The 19,963-nt window shown below is 41.6% G+C and overlaps 1 pseudogene; it reads right to left on the reverse strand.

Moving 5' to 3' along the window:
* LOC102255492 overlaps window positions 1–15,777 on the reverse strand; it is a 30,216-nt pseudogene extending 14,439 nt beyond the window's left edge.
* Between the last annotated feature and the right edge of the window lie 4,186 nt (window positions 15,778–19,963).

Here is a 19,963-nt window from a genome sequence, read left to right on the forward strand (position 1 = left end):
ACCTGGTGCAGTCATTAAAATACAAGCTCACGGATTCCAGATTTTGCCAAACATTTCCAGGATGGACGTTGGGTTTGGCACTTTCAGAGTTCCTGGTTTCACTTCACTTTGGAGATCAGCATATACTTTACGTTTACACAAGCTTAATGTTCAAAAAAGGTTTCAAAAGATTTCTTATCCAGTATTTGAGTTATTTTATTTGAGTGGGTTGCTCAGGTTATCCAATCTGCCATACTGCTGGAAAAAGAGATTTCCCATATATATGGTTTTCTTTGATAAACTCTTATCTTTTTAGCTTAGGTCTCTTAGTTGAATATGTTGCAGTCAAAATATTTAACAATTAAACATTTTTTAATCATTTCTTGGTGATTATTTTCTTGAATACTTTAAAATTTCTTTGAATTCAGCATCAGCTTTCTCTCTCTTAACCCTATAATATGAAATAGGCAATTGGAAAATGACCCTCTAAAAAGCTGTGCAGTCAGCCTGATTTAATTAGATGCCATGACAGTAATGTGGTTAAATTTTTTGACTGTATAATCATCTCCAGTTCTTTGCCTCTGGGATGAGAACCTGGAGATCAAAGGTGATTTACTGTCTTATTTACACATAAAGAGAAGGGGAAAACCATTCTACACTTAGCTGAAATGTTAATGAGCGATGTCTCTCAAAAAGCAATTGGAGATGTAAGGATAAGAAATGAGTCCAGAATGGCTATAGAAAGGTTATTTCATCCAATTTAACATAATTCAAAGACATAATTATATTAGAGTGGAAGAGGATTGCCTTTCCCCATGTCTACTGAGCATTAGTATGGGATCAGATTCAGCAATGGCTCAGAAAGATACACATATACCCATGCACACACATGCACACACTCTTGCACCTCTATGTAGTACACACACTACAATTACACAAATGTAATGAAGTAGTTACACAAAAAGAGGAATTCTGGCAAGTGAGTCATTGGATATTGTTTTTTTTATTTTATAACCTTTCTGTTAATCCTCAAAGTAATGTGTTCATTAAAAAAGCATTGGAGCCCGGCTGGGTGTGGCTCAGTGGTTGAGCATCAACCTATGAAACAGAAGATCAAGGTTCAATTCTCAGTCAGGGCACATGCCTTGGGTTGCAGCTCCATCTCCAGTAGGGGGCGAGCAGGAGGTGGCTGATCAATGATTCTCTCTCAACATTCATATTTCTATCTCTTTCTCCCTCTCCCTTTCCTCTCTGAAATCAATAAAAACATATTAAAAAAAAACATTGGAAAGTTTAGAAAAAACATCCTTAATGCTACCTCCTAGTAAAAACAATGGCAGCATTTTGGTGCATTTCTTTTCTTTGCACTTATTAAACATAGAACTCAGCTGTACAAGCAATTAGACTCAATCCTGCTTTTCTCTCCCACTTAATAATTCTATATTAGGTACATCCTGTTTCTAAATAGTATTTCAATCATGGATATGTATATATATGTACATATACATAGTATATATGTACATATATGTGTATATATATGTATACAACATTGTACATATGTATACAAAGAAATATATGTATACATGTGTATATGTGTGTGTATGATATGTATATATGTTGGTATACAACACACCAACAATTGCTATACAACACACACAAAAGTTCTCTATTATAGAAATGTCAGAGATGAAAGAAAATTAGTAAAATGTATATGAAAATCTTCCTCTTGTCAGAGTCTGGGGCATGCGGCGGGACCCAGAATCAGGTCCCTGCCCACCCGCGCACGCCTCAAAATCGTGCGAGACCCAGACCTGGCTGGCCCCATCCCCTTTAGGTGAGATACACCATCAAGCCCCGCCGGGTGGGGGGTGTGGCCTGATGTCCCCCATCAAGCCCCACCAGACCGGGGGCTCAGCTTGAGGTCCCCCGGCCCGGCACTGGGGCAGGGGGTGTGGCCTGAGGTCCCTGTCAAGCCCTGCAGGGCAGGGGGCACAGCCTCAGGTCCCCTGCCTTGACCTGGCACCACGCAGCCTCAGGTCCCTGCTGATCGCTAGTTATGGCTTGTTACGGGAACCCTGCTTCTGCCGTGGGTGCAGCCATCTTGTGTTACAGGAACCCTGCCTCTGCTGTGGGCACAGCCATCTTTGTGATGGTGTGAGGGTTAATTTGCATATTACCTCTTTATTATATGGGATATTTGCAATTTCCCTAATTACTTCTCATTAGACATTAAAGTTGTTACAAAATTTCCAATGATAAAATGAGTCACTGTTGTTATCTCTTTCTGTGCCCTTTGTCTTGGTTCTAGAAAAATAATGAAAAGTTGCTTTCAATTTCAAGTGTCAGTGAAATCCGGCGAGGCTGAAGTTCAGCCATCAATTCACTGTTACCCCAACATTCTCCATGGGGTTTTTCACTTCTAACTCGTACACTCATGTTTTCTAAAACAAGCTTTTCAAAAAATATCTCCCAAGCATATGTGGTATGTAATCCTTTTGGAGGGAGTTCTAGTAATAAATAACATTCCCATCTCATTATATTTCAGGTGCTATTTCCCTGTTGTATACATGGTACATTAGTGCCTGAGGCACCAATTGGTACCTTGTAAAAATGCTGAATTTTTCTCGATCTGTCCTATAGATGAGCATTTGATATGTAGCTAGTTCAATTTGAGATATTCTATAAGTGTAAAATACAGAATAAATTTCAAAGACTTAGCATGATAAAATAATGTAAATTATCTTATCAATAAATTGATTATATGTTAGAATGATAATATTTTTGATATATTGGATTAAATAAAATATTTTGTTAAAATTAATCTTTTTATATGTTTTAAATGTGGTTACTAGAAAAATGTAAAATTACATTTGTGGTTGGTATTGTATTTCTGTTTGAGAGGCCAATTTAGAGCCTAAAGTTGGAGCCTGGCCCCACACCAACATTCGCTCTCTGGAAAGCACGCCCTCTCCCAGCTCAAGCCTCCAGAATCTCAGGTAAGGGGCAGGGGTGGGGAGTGGGGGAGAGCAGCAGGTTTTTTCCTGCTATCCTCTCTTAATATCCTAGCTCACCACAGGATTGGAAACAAAGGATTAGGTAATGAATGAGAGAACTAACTTGGTTGGTTGGTTATGCTATATTGTTAATTATATGGTCCATTCTGCATTAAGTTTTACGAGTGGCAGATACTCCCAAGTGGAAAAGGACTAGCAGTAAAGTGCTCACCAAACGCTTTGTGGCTTTGGCTTTGATTGGAGCTTTGAGCCATTTTCTTCTCCTCCAACCTGACTTCAATCACTCTTTTTGCAAAAGCCCCAAAGCTCCCTTGTGCCTGCTTTCAGGGATTCAGAGCTGGGACAGTATAGACCATTTTGCCATTTCAGCTGCCAGGCAGATGAAAAAAAAAATGGTGCATAGCAGAGCTCCCTGCTCTGAGCAGCTTGAGGAGGAAAAGGCTGAAGCTGGCACATTTGGATTCAGGAAGAGCCTGAGATAACTGGGCCATTTTCTTTAGATTCAGCACTTTTGTGGGCCTGCCAGGACACTGCAGCCTCCTAGACAACTCAACAGAAAAAGTTGAGTTGATGAGTGATGGTTGACACGCAATCCTGAACCTTGCAGCAGCAGTGGGTCTGTGCTCAGGCCTTCACTGGGAGATGGTCCAGGACAGCCCAGAGCCCCTTGGCTGGGAGCCAGCCACTGGGTGTGGCTGCATGTGGCTCCTGGTTTCTTTACTGTTAGAACTGGGACTTTGAGGACAGCTGAAGTTACTAGTTGTCCTAACCCACTTATAAAACTGGGCAAGCTCCCATCCAACCACAGGTCCTTCCTGCTTTCAATTATTTTTGTAGGGAACCTGTTTGCACACAGTCGTATTTATCGCTGTGTTTGTTTAGTTTCTTTTTCCACTGGCTCCTTCCCTTGGGCTGATAGAGGCAGTCTTTCTTGCAGCTCAATGCCAGGTATGTCTGGAAGGGGCCTGAAGATCCATTTCCCTCTGAAGTGAGAACGTTCAGGCTGCCGAATTCTTAGGAACTGAAGTCCGGGAGAAGAGATAGATGTTGGGTATTCTCTGCTCATGCATCTAACAAATATCTGAGTTTCCTTTTGCTGTGGACTAAGCTTCCAGGCTAGTCTCTGAGAACTCAGATGAACCAGGCATAAATCCACCCTTGTCCTATGAAAAGTGATGATGCCACTAAAAAACTACCTGTTGGGTGGGGGGGGCACTCAGCCAGGGAGTAGGAAGGTTTCAGCAAACAGGAATGAGAGAAAGAATCATGGACATTTCATGAAAGTGAAATTTGAGCTCACCTTGAAGGATGGGTGTAACTTGGCTCAAGAGCACTGTTTTCTAACCTGGGCACTATCGACCAGGTAGTTCTTCATTGTGAGGCCTGTTCTGAATGTTGTAGGATATTTAACAGCATGCTGGGCCTCTACCCGTGTGATGCCAGTGAGATCTCATCCGTTGTACCACCAAAAACGTATTGTTGATATTGTTGAATGTGCTTTAAAGGGAAAATTACACCAATTGAGAACCACTGCTATAAAGAAAAAGGCAAAATAATATTCCAGAAAGAGTAGAAAGCATGAGCAAAGGACAGGCCCTGCATGGACTGAAGGTGATTCAGTTTGCCTGGAATTATGTGTGAAGAGGACTCTGAGGCAAAACAGAGGAAAGTTAGAGCATAAATTCCACAGAGTGGAAGCTTGGTGTGTGTATCTGTTTTGTTCCATGATGGATCCCAAGCACCTGGAATAAAGTCTACCACATAGTTAACATTCAACTGTGCTAAGTAGAAGAGAGTCTAGCATAATTTTATAGAGTGCTGAACACTGAGTTGAGGGTACAGGTTTCATTGTAAGTCATAGGAAGACATTTTAATGTTTTGGAGTAATAAATGGAAACAACTCATTCTAGATATCACAATTATTAATCAGACAGCCATAAGTCTGGGAGATTGGAGGTGGGAATGACCTCTGAGGTAAGAAAACTGCCAAAATGCTGTTGTAGGAGTACAGACAAGAGATAATAGGGGCTTAGTCACAGATACCATGTGGAGGAGTTAGAGGGGAAGAAGCTACACATGGAAATAAAGATTTGACTGTGGGTTATGGAAAGAATGGCAATGCATAAAAGAAAGGAACACAGGAGAACACAGAAGGAATGTGGGAAATAATTTAATTATTTATATTTTGCCTTTAAAGAAGAATTAACACCAATCCTCACAAACTCTTTCAAAAATTGAAGAGAAAACTTCCAAACTCATTCTATAAGGCCAGCATTACCCTGTTACTAAATCCAGACAAGGCTACTATAAGAAAAAAAAATTACAGGCCAACAGTCCTTATGAACATGGATGCAAAAATATTCAACAAAATACTAGCAAATCAAGTTCAACAGCACACTAAAAGTATCAACACCATAACCAATTGGGATTTATGCTTGGGATCAAGATGATTCAATATATGCAAACCAATAAATGTGATATACCATATTAATTGGAATCTATATATATAAAAGCCAAGCTACCAGAATGACGGAACAACCGGAATGACCGATTGCTATGACACGCACTGTGGCGGCCAACCAGCCCAATCAGAGGTGGGGCTGGCGGGCCAACCGCCTGCGGCCCCTCCCCCCGGCCAGTCCCACCCCTGATTGGCTCCCCCTACCGCAGTTGGGGGCAAGGCGGGCCGGCCAACCTCCCATGTCCCATCCATCCTACTGGCCTGGCCCTGATTGGCCCCCATTGGGGTGGGCCTGCTGGACCCTACCCATGTATGAATTCATGCACCGGGCCTCTAGTAAAAGATAAAAAGCATATGATCATCTCAGTAAATTCAGTAAAAGAATTTGACAAAATTCAACACCTTTCATTATTAAAAATTCTCAACAAATTTGGTATAGAAAATGTACATAATAAAGGCCATATTTGACAGGTCCACAGCTAACATCTTACTCAACAGTGTAAAGCTTTTTCTTTAAGACCAGTAACAATACAAGGATGTCTACTCTTGCCATTTATATTCAATATAGTACTAGAAGTTCTACCCACAGCAATTAAGCAAGAAAAATAAATAAAAGGCGTTTAAATAAGAAAGGAAGAAATTAAATAATCTATTTAAAGATGATATGGTTTTATATATAGATAATCCTAAAGACTGTACCAAAAAACTGTTAGAAGTGAAAACATATTTGCTAAAGTTGCAGGATACAAAATCAACATACATAAAACATTTGAATTTCTATACCTTAATAACTATCTGAAAGAAAAATTAAGAAATAAATCCCATTTAAAATAACATCCAAACCAACCTAATACTGAGGACTAAATGTAATCAAGTAGGTGAAAGACCTGTACACTGAAAACTGTAAGATATTAATGAAAGAAATTAAACAAAACACAAATGAATGAAAATATAATCTGTGTTATTGTATTGGAAAGATTAATATTGTCAAAGTATCCCCGCTGTCCAAAGCAAGCTACAGGTTCAATGCAATCCCTATAAAAATTCCAAAGACTTGCTCATTGAAATAGAAAAAAAAATTTAAAATTCATGTGGCACAACAAACGACTCAGAATAGCCAAAGCAAGCATGAGAAAGAAGAGCAAAGCTGGAAGCATCACACTTCCTAATTTCAAACTATTTTCAAAGTTACAGTAATCAAAACTGTATGGCACTAACATAAACATAGACCAATGAAACAGAATAAAGAACCCAGAAATTAATCTATGCATATATGGCAAACTAATCTTTGACATGGGCACCAAGAACACACAAAATGGTACACATAGTGTCTTCATTAAATGGTGTTGGAAAACTGAGTATCCACTTGCCAAAGAATGAAACTGGACCCCTATCTTACACCATTCACAAAAATTAACTTGAAATGAATTAATCACCTAAATGTAAGACCTGAAACCATAAAACTCTTAGAAAAAAACATAAGGGAAAAGTTCCTTGACACTGATTTTTGCAATGATTTTTTTGGATATGACACCAAAACCATAGGCAACAAAAGCAAAATTAAACAAGTCAGACTATATCAAACTAAATGCTTCACACAGCAAAGCATACAATAAACAAAATGAAAAGGCAATCTAGGAAATGGGTAAAAGTATTTGAAAAACAAATATCTGAAAGGGATAATTCCAAAATACATAAGGAACTCATACAAATGAATAGCAAAAATAATAAATATCCTAATTAAAAAAATAGGCAAACGACCTGAATAGACTTTTTAAAAAGGAGATATATAAATGATCAAAAGACACATGGAAAGGTGCTCAACACAACTAATTATCAGGGAAATGCAAATCAAAAACACAATGAACTGTCACTTCCTGTTAGAATGGCCATTATAAAAAAACAAGAGATAACAAGTGTTAGTTTGCGAGAGAATGGAGAAAAAGGAGCCCTTGTGCATTACTGGGAGGAATGTAAATTGCCACAGTCACTATGCAAAACAGTATGGAGGATCCACAAATAGAAGTAGCATATAAGCTAGTAATCTGGGTATACATTCAAAGGAAATGGAATCAGTATTTCAAAAAGCTATCTGTTCATCAGTTTATTTTGTTCACTGGGTTCCACATATGAGTGAGATCATGTGATACTTGTCTTTCTCTAACTGGCTTATTTTGCTTAGCATAATACAATCCAGGCCCCTCCATGCTGTCTCAAAGGATAAGAGATCCTTCTTTTTCTTTTTTCAGCTGCATAGTATTCCATGGCATAGATGTGCCACAGCTTTTTTATCCACTCATCTACTAATGGGCACTTGGGCTGTTTCCAGATCTTAGCTATTGTAAATTGTGCTGCTATGAACATAGGGGTGCATATATTCTTTCTGATTGGTGTTTTGGATTATTTAGGATATATTTCTAGAAGTGGGATCACTGGGTCAAATGGCAGTTCCATTTTTTGAGGAAACTCCACACTGTTTTCCATAGTGCCAGAGACACAGAAGCATGGAACAGACTGACAAATCTCAGAGGGCAGGCTAGGGTAGGGAAGTGGGTGGGGAGAGATTAACTGGGGAACTTACATGCTTATATGAATAGCCCATGGACACAGACAATAGTGTGGTGAAGGTTGGAGGTGAGGGGTAGGGTGGAGAGGAGAGGGTCAATGGGAAAAAAAGGGGGCATCTGTAATACTTTCAACAATAAAGATAACTTTTTAAAAAAAGCTATCTGCATGTCCATGTTTATTGCAACATTATCCACAATAGCCAAGATATTGAAACAACCTAATTGTTAATCAACACATCAATGCATAAAGAAAATGAGGTGTATATATAAACAATGGAATGATATTCAGCCATAACAAGAAGGAAATCTTGCCATTTGCAAAAACATGGATATTATGCTAAGTAAAATAAGCTAGACACAGAAAGACAAATATTGAATGGTATCACTTATATGTGGAATCTACAAAAAAAAAAAAAGTTGAGCTCATAGAAACAGAGAGTAGAATGGTAGCTGCCAGGGGTTTGGGAGTGGAGGAAATGGGGAGATGTTGGTCAAAGGGTACAAACTTTAAGTTATAAGATAAATAAGTTCTGAGGGTCTAATGTGCAGCATGGTGGCTATATTTATACCACTGTATTGTATACTTCAAATTGGCTAACAGAATAGATGTTAAGTGTTCTCACCTCAAAAAAGAAAACAACAAAAAGGAAACTATGTGAGGTGATGGATATGTGATTTGTGGTACCCATTTTACAACATCCTATATAATAAAGAGCGAATATGCAAATGGTCATCATGCCCTCACGCCATAATGGCTCAGACACTCAACACTGGGGAGAGTGGAATGGGGACCAGCCAGGCACAAATGAGCTCACGAGAGAGGAATGGGGATCAGTGAGGCTGCGGCTTGGGAGAGGGACAAGCTGCATGCCCCGTGGACCAGGGTGCCAGTGGTTGCACCTGCACTTGCAGCCCAGGAGAGGGATAAACCACCCGCCCCGTGGTCCTGGGTGCCAGTGCCTGTGCCTGCAGCCAGGGAAAAGGACAAGCCGCCTGCCCCGTGGTCCCAGGCACCTGAAGCTGTAGCCTGGGCAAAGCTTCCCGCCCATGGTCCCCTGCGGCTGCGGCTGGCCTGGGTGAAGCTGGCCCAGGTCCTGGGTGCCTGTGGCTGTCCAGAGGGAGGGAAGCCCAGGTCCTGGGTACCTATGACTGGCTGAAGGAGGGAATCCTGGGTTCCAGATGTGGGGTGAGGCAGAGGCAGTTAGGGGCAATCAGGCCAGCAGGGGAGCAGTTAGGGGTGATCAGGCCAGTAGGGGAGCAGCTAGGGGTGATCAGGCAGGCAGGTAGATGAGCGGTTAGGAGCCAGTGGTCCCGGATTGCGAGAGGAAGTCAGACCACCCCCAAGGGACCCTGGATTGTAGAGGGTGCAGGCCGGGCTGAGGGACCCTCTCCCCAGTGCATGGATTTTGTGCACCGGGTCTCTAGTATTACCTAATAATAGACAAACATGAAATTAACTGTCCCTCTGCTATGCTCACCAGCCAATCAGGAGAGTATGCAAATTAACCCAACAAAGATGGTGGTTAATTTGCATACGTAGGGGCGAAGCGGCTGAGCGAAGACTGAAGGCTCCGCCCGGAGCCACGAAGACTGAAGGCTTTGAGCGAAGGCCTGGGTCCCAGGTGCCGGAGGAAAACCAGTGCCAGCAGCCAGGGGAAGGGAAGGCCTATTGCATGAATCTCTTCGTGCAACGGGCCTCTAGTATATATATAACAGCCTAAGTGACCATCTGACTGCTCTACCATTCTCTCAGTAGCTATGACATGCAATGACCACTAGGGGCAGACATTCTGACCAGTATAGGAGGGAGCCCAATTCCTCATGGAATCAGCAGTGGGTTAGGTTGCTGCTGGGGTACTGTCGGCCCTGAATCTGGTTCACCTGCACCAGAGAGGAGGGAAGAAAGAGCCAGTGGGCATCCAGTTTCTGGGGGCTGGGCTTGCAGGAGGGGGTCTCACAATGTGGGACCCCTCGGGGGATGTTGGAGAGCCAGTTTTGGTCCAATCCCTGCAGGCCAGGCCGAGGGACCCCACCGGTGCACGAATCCATGCACCAGGCCTTTAGTATATATAAAATCATTACATTTTGCACGTTAAATACATACAATTTTGTCAACTTTACCTCAGTAAAGTTGAAAAAAAGACTATCCTTGACATAACTTTTAAAAACATACACATGTATTCTGCTAAGATATAATATAAAATTGGCCTCAGAGATAAATATTTTAAATTATTCCCATAATGCAGAAGAAGAAAGCTAAGCAAAAAGGGGCTAAGTGAATTGTGCAATGTCTACATTGGAACCTGGATTTAGCACCAGCATCCATGCCCTTTATCTCCCTGCCTCTCAGGTACTCCTCATTGCACTGCCCCACTCTACTGTGAATTGTGTCTCACCCAACTTTTAGTCTCATACAGTCAAGTATTATGCTTTGCACATAAGTATTCAATAAATATTTTGTTAATTAAAAAATATTTACATTTTGGAGGTATTGAGTTTAAGGTCTATAAGTATCTAGGTATGCAACCAATAGTTAGAAATACAGTGGTTAAGCTGTGGAGAAAATTAAAGAAATGAGGAATATGGGCATCATTGGCACACAGGTCGTAGTTGGGTGAGACTGCTGTGTATGGGGTTATGGAGGAGGGCCAGTTAGAATCTCTCATGGTGCCCACATCTATGGGTGTATGCAGAGACTAGTGGTTTCCATTATTATCCATTCTTACCTTTTCCATAATAACCCACATTTTTAATTGGGCACAGAGTTGTCAAAATAAAAACTATGTATCTAACTTCCCTTGTCACTGGGCATGGCCATGGGACTAAGTTTTGGCCAAGAGATTTAAGAATCAGTGTCATGTTGTTGCTTTCAGGAACCTAACAGGCATTTGGCACTTGCCTTTGTCCCCTTATTCTTTGTCTCACATTCCATCCTGCTTCCAGGAATTCTGATAGAAAGGGCTGGAGTTCTAGCAGTGTCCTTGGGCCATGAGTATGGGTGCTACACCCTAAGGATGGAGCAGTAGAGGCTGGCATGGGGCCAGGGCTCTAGATCTGCTATTCCAGCCCCTGGGTTGCTGATTCCCAGGTTTGACATTGGGGAAAGATGAGCTTTTATCTTGTTTAAGCCACTGTTATTGTGGTTCTCGGTTGCTTGCAGCCAAACCTAATCCCAAATGACATAGCACAGGAACAGCAGTTGAGGAAGAAGTGCCAGAGACTTTGAACAGGAGTGTTACAGTGCCATGGAAACCAGTCAGAGAGGATGTGACCCACAGTGGAGGAGGATGAGGCCTGAGGACAGAGACACTATATTAGATGGTTCAGGGGTCACTGGTGGTTTTAAGTTAACATTGTCCCAAGTTAACTGTGAACCAAACCATATGTAAAGCTTCCTTACAGTATCTGCAAATACTCAAGACCCACCAATTGAGCTACACCTTGGAATCTGGAAAGTGCCTATGTATTATGAGGAGAAAAAAATATTTGCACACTCACCTCATTTGCATGATCTGGAAAGTGCCTATTATAAGGAGAAAAAAATATTTGCACACTCACCTCATTTGCATATGCTTATCATCCTTCAGGGAATAAGTTAGAGCCCAAGGTCACTGTGAGAAAAGTTGTCCAGATAACTAAAGGAGGGTTCTGGACATAGAGGGTGAAGAATGAATGAAGAGCAAAGGATCTCCTTCACTCCCAACTTCATCTTCACTTGGCCAATGCTAGCTGGTCCTTCAGATCTCAGCCCAGAGTCATTTCCTTAGACACGTACTCCCTGAACCCACTTGGTGTAGTCTCTCATAGCTCCCTAAACTTGTCCTCCATGTTTCCCCTTATTTAATATCTGCCTTCCTCAATGGTTTGTTAGTTCTATGAGGCCTTGGATCCTATCTGGTTTGTTCACTGCTCTGTCTTCAGGGCCTACACAAATGCCTGGCAAAGAACAGGAGCTCAATTTAGTGCATGAAGTTTCTCCTTGCAGTGCTAGTGCCAAAACTGTTTTAGTTTGTTCCTTGTGCATGAGGGGAGACTTTTCCCCCTCTAATTATAGTTTGCATTCAATATTATCCTGTATTAGTTTCAGCTGAACAGTGTAGTGGTTGGACAATCATGCACTTTTTACAGAGTGGTTCTCTCGATATTTCTAGTACCCATCTGGCACCATTCATAGTTATTGCGATATTACTGACTATATTCTCTATGCTGTACTTTACATCTCTGTGAGGGCAGACTTTTTGAAGTTTCTTTCTCTCTTGGCTTCTCAGTGCTTTTATTTTTGAAAATAGTACTGAAGAAGAAAGAGGGGAAAGTGGAATTCCTATTTAAGATCCCTGTGCTAGGGTGGATGATATCTTAATTTCCCATTCACTCGTTAAAGGCACCAGGGAACCAATTAGTAATGCTGGGACTGTGTGGTGCCCAATGTCACTCAGGAGCTAGAGAGTGAAGGAGGCTCCTGAAGGAAGTTTCCCCCAGAGTACCTCCCAGCATGAAGCTGTTTTGACAGGTACTCTAGATCAGCACCAATTAGCACATCATTTCCAAGAAAGAGTAGCATTCTGATTCCTCACATTCTGGCCTCTGGCCTTATCTTCTCATTCTCTCTGCCCCCAGTGGAGCCATCACTCTTCCCCAGCACACCTTTGGCCCTCCCAGCTCTGTGCCTTTGCTCAGGTGGTTTCTCTTCTAAATGACCTCTCTCCCCCTGTCCTTGCCTCCCAAATGCTATCCATAATCAAGACTCATTAAATGCATCTTCTCTAGGTTGCGTGTGCCTTTTCAGGTGGTTTCTCTTCTAAATGTCCTCTCTCTCCCTGTCCTTGACTCCCAAATGCTATGCATAATCAAGACTCATTAAATGCATCCTCTCTAGGTTGCCTTCCCTGGTCACCAAGCAGAACACATCTTTCTCCTCTGAACTCCAACAACATCTACTACCCAATGTTTCCTCGACAATTAGCACATTCTGTCTTGTGGTATTACTGTTATTTTCAGATGGATATTCAGATTCTTGAAAGGGTGCTGCTGCCTTGGCTTCTGTGCAGCCCTTGGGTATCTAGCAGACTGCCTTGTACGAAGTAGATATCAGTAAATAACACAGCATCCTGTTCCATAGCTATGCTCTCCTTTCCCTAAAGTGAAAAAGAAACACACATGCATTCACACACATATGACACCAGCAAGTTGTACATCCCCTGGTTATGCTGCTTACATAGCTTCTTACCTTGGACTCATTTATTCTCTTATCTCAAAACCCCCATAATCTGCTGTGGCTAGTAACTTATAAACTGCAGTAGATGATTATAAATAAGATGAATGTAATTGTTTAGCAGCAAGGTTTAAAAAAAAACATAAATTTCAGTGTCTCTTCTTATTGGATTTTCTGACATGTTGGAATTGATGAGAGATCTCATTGAAATAGCTTTTGAGGCCTTTATATCCAGAAGGTGGAAACCGAGATAATAGAGTGGTTAGCACCTTCGAGGAGCATACCTATTTGGTGGAATGTTTAGCAGGTCATATTTTGTCAGCCAAGAGAATGACAGCTTCATTCTCACAAAGCTGCAGTGATTGCCTCGCAGCAGCTCCTCTGTGTCGTTGTCAAAGGCTTTGGCTGAAGGGGTGAGGGAATAGGCCACAGTCAGAACAGTAACTTCTTCTTGTGAAAGAACTAAGATTCTCATCAAAGGCTCCTTTTCCAACCATTCCTCATAGTGACTCTATTAGTCAGGTTTCTCCAGAGAAACAGAATAAGATTCTATCTATCCATTATCTATCTATCTATCTATCTATCTATCTATCTATCTATCTATCTATCTATCCTTCTATCTATCATCTTGAGAAAGAAATTTATTATAGGAATTGGCTCACACCTTTATGGAGGCTGAGAAGTCCCACAGTCTTCTGTCTGCAATCTGCAGAACCAGGAAAGCCCCTGCTTTAATTAAGTCTGAGCTTGAAAGCCTGCGAACCAACGGTGTAACTCCTTGGCTCATGTCAAAGGCCTGAGACTCAGGGGACCACTGGTATAAGTCCTAGAATCCAAAGGCCTGTGAACCAGGAGCTCTGATGTCTGGGGGCAGAAGTTGGATGTCCCAGCTCCAGAAGAGACTGACTTCTCCTTCCCTCTGCCCTTTTGCTCTACTCAGTCCCCCAGTGAATTGGATGAGACCCACTCAGATCTGTAAGGGCAGATCTCTTTACTCAGTCTACTGAACCAAATGCTAATTTCTTCCAGAAACATCAGGCAAACCCAGAAATAGCATTTTAACTGCTTTCTGGGCATTCCTTAGACCATCACATTGACAGTACCTCATCTAATCTAATAATAGACAAACATTGTAATTGACCGTACCTTTGCTATGCCTCCCATTGGCTAATCAGTGCGATATGCAAATTAACTGCCAACAAATATGGCGGCTAATTTGCATACTGCAGGCAGGGCGGGCTAGCGCAAGCTGCCATCCGGGCCCCTGTGTGCTGCCTAAGCCCTGCCCCCAGCCGGGACCCCTGTCTGCGGCCCTGAGTGGAGGGGCTTGGTGGCACGATCGGCCCGAGGAAGACTTATTCTTGCAGGAATCCTCCTGCAACGGGCTTCTAGTCTATATAGATAAAAGCCTAAGTGACCAAATGACTGAACGACTGAACGACCAGTCGACTGGTTGCTATGACGCACACTAACCACCAGGGGGCAGACGTTCAATGCAGGAGCTGACCACTGGTGGTCAGCGTGCTTCCACAACCAACCTCCTGCAGCCAACTGGCCAACTTCCCACCTTCCCTCCCCCCGGCCAGCCAACCTCCTGCAGTGCCTTCCCCCTGGTCGGCTGGCCCCCTCAGTTGGCCCCAATGGGGGGTGAGCCAGCCAGCCAACCTCCCGAGGCCCCTCCCCCCAGCCAGCCAGTCCCCCCTGATTGGCCCCGATTGCTGGCCAGGGCGAGGGACCCCACCAATGCATGAATTCGTGCACCGGGCCTCTAATCCTATATAATAAAAGCCTAATATGCTAAGTGTCTGGTCATCCAATCATCCATTCAACCAATCAAATTATTATATGCTAATGATATGTTAAGGCTGCTCAACTGCTCGCTATAATGTGCACTGTCCACCAGGGGGCAGACAGTCGACCAGTCGCTATGACATGTACTGACCACCATGGGGCAGATCCTCCAACCGATAGGTTAGCTTGCTGCTGGGGCCCGGCCAATTGGGACTGAGAAAGATGGGCCAGACATGCCCTGGAGCCCTCCCGTGGTCCCTCCCTGGCTGGCCAACCTCCCTCGTCCCTCCCTGGCCCCGATTGTGCACCGGTGGAGTCCCTTGGCCTGGCCTGTGCCCCCTCGAAATCTGGGCTGAGGGACCCCTCCTCCCCGAGTCCATGAATTTCGTGCACCAGGCCTCTAGTTTCTATATATAAAAGCCAAAGTGACCGTTACGACCGAATGACTGTAATGACCATAACGACTGTAACGACCAGTCGCTATGATGTGTACTGACCACTAAGGGGCAGATGCTTAACGCAGAAGCTGCCCCTTGGTGGTCAGTGTGCTCCCACAGCAGGAGCGCTGCTCAGCCAGAAGCCGGGCTCACAGCTGGCAAGTGCAGCTGTGGCGGCAGGAGCCTCACCCACCTCCATGGCAGTGCTACTGGGTGGTGGTGGCGACAACAGCAGGTGAAGCGGGGCCGGCTCAGCCAGACTGGGCTCACAGCTGGCAAGTGCAGCTGCGGCGGCAGGAGCCTCACCCACCTCCATGGCAGTGCTACTGGGTGGTGGTGGCGACAACAGCAGGTGAAGCGGGGCCGGGATGAGCAGCAGTGGAGTTGCGCCTGGCCCCAGCTGGGGCTCCTCCCCAGCTGCCTGCTGCTTAGGCACTGCTACATCCTTCAGGGGGATGTTGGACTGCCGGGATTCAGCTAATCCCCGTAGGCCAGAGGATTGGCCAAAACCTGGCAGTCCGACATCCCCCGAGGGGTCCCGGATTGCCAGAGGGCACAGGCCAGGCTGAGGGACCCCACCTGTGCACAAATCTGTGCACTGGGTCTCTAGTCCCAGTATAATTGTCTTAGGTCTCATTTTAAGAAACTTGGCCAAGTCAGAAACATGGTCCTTTATGAATAGCCCTAGCTTCTTCAGAGATTTGAGTAGATTCATATTTAGTGATGGCAGGGGTGATGCAGACAAAAGAGGCTGCAGTGAAGGTTTTAGGATACTTCTTAAACTTGTGTCAGGGCAACAACTAACTGGCAATGATTGCTCAGTTGGTATCTTAAAAAGCAGTCCTCTCCTCTTCAGATTGCAAACTTGAAATGGGGCTGGACTAACCTCTTTCTTGTTTTAAACTGTTATGTTCATTTTTAAAAAAATATATATTTTATTGATTTTTTTACAGTGAGGAAGGGAGAGGGATAGGGAAGTTAGAAACATCGATGAGAGAGAAACATCGACCAGCTGCCTCCTGCACACTCCCTACTGGGGATGTGCCCGCAACCAAGGTACATGCCCCTGACCGGAATCGAACCTGGGACCCTTGAGTCCACAGGCCGACGCTCTATCCACTGAGTCAAACCAGTTAGGGCTGTTATGTTCATTTTAAGAGTGTTATAAAAAGTTATCAACTAATAAGCCCACATTATTTTGAAAGTTTTCTTGTTAAAGCAGGTTGAGTCAAAAATTGATGATTCCCAAGGGACACATTTTTGCACCAATCTAAGTGACAACTTCAGAGGGAAAATTGCTCAGATTAAAAGAAAGGGAAATGATTCTTTTCTGGAAGGAAGATAATTCTATCCTGGAAATCACTGGATTTCCTGCTAGCACAAATCTAAGTGCAGGGATTGTGTTTCTCATTTTTATCTGCATATAAAATATAAAAAATTCAAGAACATTTGGTTGTCAAAGCAATGATGGGGATTTCTAAGAAGGCAACACAATACCCTTTATTTAGAAGTCGGGGGACCTTCGTTGCCCAAAGAGGTTCTAAGACTGAAAGTTGTTTGCAAGGGTTTTTGCCATGAAAATTAATGATTGGGTTCAATCTTAAAAATTTTTACATGATTTGCCAGTTTCAGCTTCCTGATATCAATGAGATAAATTAAGCTGTGATTGATAGTGGTTAGTGGTTTTCTTTTTTTCTAAGGTTGTACAATGTGATGCTTTTTATTAGGCAAAACCATGATGACTTATATGTGTACATTGTGGTATAATTACCACAATCATCACCTTAGTTACCTTGTTGTTGTTTTTTTCTGTGGTAAGAATATGAGATCTACTCTCTTAGCAAATTTCAGGTATATAATACAGTGTTGTTAACTATCACCATGCTGTACATTAGATCCTCAGAACTTCCTCATTTTATAACTGAAAGTTTCAAGTCTTTGGCCAACATCTCCCCATTTTCTCCAGCCCCATCCTTTGGTAACCACCATTCTACTCTGTTTTATGAGTTAGACTCTCTCTCTTTTTTTTTTATTCCACATATAAGATGCCATTCAGTATATGTCTTCTGGTGACTGGCTTATTTTATTTAGCATAATGTCTTCTATGTTTGTCCATATTGTCACAAATTACAGGGTTCTTTTTATGGCTAAATAATATTTCATTGTGTATAAATTTTATTTATCCATTCATCCATTGATGGAGAGTTAGGCTTTTTTTCATTATCTTGGCTATTGTGAATAACGCTGCAAATGAACATGGAGGTGCAGACAGTTCTTTGAGATACTGATTTAATTTTCTTTGGATAGTTACCCTAATGTGGGTGTCTTAAATCAGATGGTAGTTCTAGTTTTAATTTATTGAGGAACCTCCATACTGTTTTCCATAGTGGCTATAGTTATATATAGCCACTCTGGGCTTTAATCCTGGCTCTGAAATTTACTAACTTAACTTATTTGTGTCTCAATGTGAATACAGTCCCTACAAAAATGCAGTTAATCATGGTACTTATTTAAAAGTCTTTAGGAGGATAAATAGAGTTAGTACATGAATAGCTCTTACAACAAGGCCTGGCACATACCACACATTGTATAAGTGTCTGCTGCTGCTGCTATTACTACTCCTGTTATTGGGAGTGGGGAAGGAGATCAGTTTTTAAGAATTGTGATGTAGAATTATTGACAAAAGCAATTTAAAGAGCATGAACCCTGACTTTAGTCACACTAAGTTTTAAGTTCAGGCTCTGCCACTAGCTTTGTGAACTTCAGCAAGAAACTTTATATCTTTAAGTGTCTGATTTTTTTGTCTATGAAATTGGGGTGATACTAGTAAACATACTGTAGATTGTCAGAGTTAAATAAGTTAATGACTGACAAATGCTTAGCATAGCCCTAATGCATAGTATATGCTCAAAAATATTAACTGTGTTTCTTATATCATTACTATTTCTTTACCTTTCTTCTTCAAAGAATACTTTCAGTGGTGTGTTATCAATTTAAATTTAGTGGTTTTGGTTCTTTTGAATACTTGTGCTTCATGTTTCAGTAATTTATAATTTTTGTAACATAAAAATGAACAGTATTATTGAGAGAAAGTATGATGCTCTCTTTTTTTTCTCACTTTAATGTACTTAGAGGAAATCCAATAATTCAAATCAGAGGCTAACAAAGCCCCATATTTTACTTGTTGGCATTCTTCCTCATTATGAGAGGAATACCAAACAGAATATATGCATCTCTAAAGAGCCAATCTGACAAACTTAACCTATCAAATGATGGCAAATGCCACATGTATTTAAATAAAACAGTGAATTTACAGAAATTCAGATAATTCAGAGAGGGCCATATTTTTTTTTTTGAAATACAGGAAATACTCTTTTTCTAAAATATATTTTAGAAAAATTCAAAATAAATACAAAACCAGGGATGCTCTTGTATTTTTATTTTATTAAGTGACACAATAGAAGGGAATGCCTAGACCCAGGGCAGTATTTGGTTCTCTGAATAAAGCAGCACTGACTAAATGACAGAGAAAGTGCACGGTTAGCTTTCGTAACCCACTCTTCAAAATGCAGGTCTGAATTAAGATAAGATATGGCTGAAGTTAGAAGGACTGAGCACCAGAACCATCGTTGGAAAAATAAAGAAACAGATGTATAAATTACTCAACATTAGGGCTTGGCAAATCAGAGTTTGAAGGCCAAACCTTGCCCACCATCGTTCTTTTGTGAATAAACTTTGGTTGGAACACAGCTGCGTCTACTTACTTATGTATTGTCAATGGCTGCTTTCATGTGACAACAGCAAAGCTGAGTAACTGTGACAGAGACTGTATGGCCCACAAAGCTTTAAGTTTTTGCTTACAGAAAAAGTTCGCCTAACCCTGGTCTAGGTAAAAATTAACCAATTTTGTTCAATTAAGGAACCATAAATGAGCCTAAAAATATGGTAAAATAGAGAAAATACTTGTAACATCTGTAATAAATAATGGGTTAGTAGCTTTAAAATAGCTATAAAATATAACAGCTATAAAATGTAATATATAAAATATATTAATATTTTAATCCATAAGGAAAACATAAAGGGTACCAACAGAAAAATAGGCAATAGTAACAATTAGCCAATTCACTAATGAAGAACTATGATTTTATGAAAAATAGATAATATCACTAATAATCCAGGAATTACAAATTAAATAATAAAACTATTTTGTCAGAAAATTGGCAATTTTTATTTTATTTTATTTTTTTCCTGAAGTTAGACCACTTTATTACATCCTATACAGAATTTAACTCAAAATAGATTAAAGGCTTAAATATAAGACATGAAACCTATAAAACTCCTAGAAGAAAACATAGGCATTAATATCTTTGATATTGATCTTAGAAATATTTTTTATTATGATGAAAAACATATAATACAATTTTTCATCTTTTTAAAAAAATTATAGTTCACATTCAATATTATTCTGTACTAGAAGCCTGGTGCACGAAATTCATGCAAGA

The sequence above is a fragment of the Myotis brandtii genome, unplaced genomic scaffold (assembly GCF_000412655.1).
Source record: "Myotis brandtii unplaced genomic scaffold, ASM41265v1 scaffold300, whole genome shotgun sequence".
NCBI lineage: Eukaryota > Metazoa > Chordata > Mammalia > Chiroptera > Vespertilionidae > Myotis > Myotis brandtii.